The 3,248-nt window shown below is 40.7% G+C and overlaps 1 long non-coding RNA gene across 1 annotated transcript; it reads right to left on the bottom strand.

The window, feature by feature from the left end:
• Positions 1-6: 6 nt before the first annotated feature.
• LOC139825084 (uncharacterized) lies at positions 7-2,165 on the bottom strand. The gene is made up of 3 exons (XR_011735455.1): positions 1,561-2,165; positions 1,128-1,467; positions 7-1,032 (listed from the first exon to the last, which is right to left on the bottom strand). It is a non-coding gene; the product is annotated as an uncharacterized lncRNA (long non-coding RNA).
• Positions 2,166-3,248: the final 1,083 nt, after the last annotated feature.

The following is a 3,248-nucleotide window of genomic DNA, read 5'->3' as shown; positions in this document are numbered from 1 at the left end:
TTGAGGCAATATATATGTTCTCTCTGTAATTGGCGCTGTAATTTAAAGAGATATCGGTAAATCTGAAGAATAGTGGCCTCCTCACCGATTTCGTTCAACTTGGGCTTAATCGACGCGTTTTTGCACGAAACGACCGAATCTGGCGGAAAAAAGTGTCGCTCTGCCCCGCGAAGCGAGATATTAACGGTTAAAGTTGACGACTATCAGGTTATGATTCCTGTCATACCGACGCGATGTAGCGACTGGTAGCGACCACGAACATGCCCTGTGGCCACACGCGCATGCTCAGTGGCCGCACGCGCATGCAAAAGAAGGTCACGTGACAACTGTCTGCTTGGTAAGTACATACATATTTATGTGTACTTTTCACATACCAACTATTCTCTGCTTTAACAAATTATTTATGTTTTGTTAACTTAAACGCTTAATAACTGTAACAGAAATAATTTGTTAAAGCAGAGAATAGTTGGTGTATGAAAAGTACATGAAAATACGAAGGGGGGCCTTCGGCCTCCCCTCCTCGCACCCCCCAGCGGTTGAAAAAGCGTGGAAATTAACATAATTTATGATATTAACATAAATTTATGGCAAATTAATAAATTATTTAATAGAACATAATGTGATAAGTAATAAAATACATTGTCCAAAGTACAATAATAAATTAAAGTTAAACAGAGAAAATTTCTCATTTCGTTGACAAAAAGTATTATATGAGAAAAGTAAACATAAAAAATATGTGGAGAAACAATGCACATTAAAAGGAAGTGTTAGATTTAATACATGGTTTAGCAGATCTAACTTGATCTTGAAGTTATGTAGCCTCCGAGACATCTGCTTCATCGTCCGCAGTCTTCGGTGGATACAAGTCCGCAATTGCACGGAAAAAACTGCTTAAGCGATCTTCATAAGCATGAACGCGTTTGAAGAGATATTCAGCTAAATATCCCACTAAATGCGAAGAACGCGTTCCATACCGTGGGATATTAGCCCTTACTTCTCTCCAAACACGTTCAATGTTCTGAGTGTGGGCTCCTGAATAGACAAACAAATAGAAATTAGTAATGCTAAAGTTTAGTGTTGTGTATTTCGAATGCATATGTTGCTCTTTATATTTGCAATGTAATTACCAGTATCTGGGTCGACGAAATTCATCGAGTGATTTACTGTCAGATGTTGGAAGCCTTCACTGTTTAAACAGTTGTACGACTTCCAACAATCCGACATTATCGTCGTCCCAGGTAGAATCCACTCCTTGATCAGCTCAAGCAGAGTTTTTTCCGTGCGGTCTTGCACTGGCACAATAAAAATTTTTTTTGTGCCACGTTCGTATCCACCGAAGATCCACTTTCCGTCGATTATTCGGCCACGATTATACTTCCTTTTGCCGATTTTTGCTTCGTCTATTTCGACGATTATATTGGGACCTCCAAGTTTCGTCGAATTCTTTTCGGCCCAATATATGCAAACCTATTATAACAAATCAACATATCAAATTCTATAAATATATAGATATCTATTGAACATATATTCATTGTATTAAGGATATTAATTTATACTTACTTCTCGGCAAAAAGAAATCCAGTCAACAACCGAGTGCTGAGAAAGTTGCAATTCTGTGCACATAAACATAAGTCTCGGAGGTCTCGTCATCGGCAACCTGAAACACGTGGACATCGAATTCAAGGTATTAATACACGTAGACACCGAAAACTACGAAGCGCACTATGTGGACCTTGTCATCGGCAACCTGGGACACCTAGACATCGAATTCAACGTACGATTACACCTGGACACCGAAAACTATGAAGCGCACTATCTGGATTTTATCATCGGCAACCTGGAACACGTGGACATCGAATTAATACACGTAGACACCGAAAACTACGGAGCACACTATGTGGACCTCGTCATCGGCAACCTGGGACACGTAGACATCGAATTCAACGTATTATTACACCTGGACACCGAAAACTATGAAGCGCACTATCTGGACCTCGTCATCGGCAACCTGGGATACCTAGACATCGAATTCAAGCTTGATTCATAAGAATCGACTTAAAAATTCCCTAGCGGCACTTTCTGCCAAGCGTAGAGAACCTTCTTTTCCGGCAGCGGTGGTAATACGATGTAAGGATACGAAATCTCTCCAGATAAACATGAAGGAATTGACTCAATATATATAGTAGAGGAAAAATCAGGAAAAAAATTGTCAGAATAAGGCAGGATATAGGAGCGTAAATTGACCTTAAAAGTGTACTCATGGATCGTTTCAGACACATGTAGCTGAAACATGTTTCACGACATTTAAGGTGGAAGCACATAAAATTGCAGGAGCCATAAGCGGAATGCAGAAGCCATATGCGCATGCGCTGTGGTATCTGTTAGAGCTCAACGGATACCATAGCGCATGCGCGTATGGCTTCTGCTTTCTGCTCATGGCTCCTGCAATTTTATGTGCTTCCACCTTAAAGCCTCTTGCACAATGCCAGACAACAGGCAATAGGAACAAGAAATAACCAAAAAATCGTTAATTACAACCTAAAAAGTTTGAATGCTATGATTGGTTGGCAACGGGCAATAGGCACAAAATTTCCAACGTGACGGAAACTGTGTCTATTGCCTGTGTCACTGTTTATTCTGCATTTATACATGATTTCTGATTTCTATTCCCTGTTCCTATTGCCTGTTGCCTGGCATTGTGCAAGGGACTTTAGAGTCGCCTGGCATAGAGACTTATGCCCGTTTTCACCAACTCGGTTCGAAACTTAAACTCTAGTGACATTTGCTTAATCTTGGTTAATCGCATAATTTTATTCTCACTATGTTTAGTTCAAAATTTAAACGGCAATAAACTGAGTTCATTTTGAACGCTCAATTTTGGCCGTTCAGCTACGATAAACGAAGTTTAAAAAAATAACTCCCTAGGAACCTGCAGAACAACCAATCGGCATAGCGATACGCTGCGCTTAAAGTTTAAATTAGATCTAAACCTCTCTAGGGGCCTGCAGGCAGAACAACCAATCAACGCCGCGATACGCGGCGCTTAAAATTTAAAATTAGATCTAACTCCTAGGGGCCTGCAGAACAACCAATCGGCGCAGCGATAGGCGGCGCTTAAAGTTAAATTAGATATAACTCCCTAGGGGCTGCAGAAGAACCAATCGGCGTAGCGATAGGCGGCGCGCTTTAAATTAGATTTAACTCCCTAAACTGCAGAAGAACAATACGGCGCTTAAAATGCGTTGGCG

The sequence above is a fragment of the Temnothorax longispinosus genome, unplaced genomic scaffold, assembly GCF_030848805.1.
Source record: "Temnothorax longispinosus isolate EJ_2023e unplaced genomic scaffold, Tlon_JGU_v1 HiC_scaffold_902, whole genome shotgun sequence".
In the NCBI taxonomy this organism is placed as follows: Eukaryota; Metazoa; Arthropoda; class Insecta; order Hymenoptera; family Formicidae; genus Temnothorax; species Temnothorax longispinosus.
This window is presented reverse-complemented; position numbering and strand designations above follow the sequence as displayed.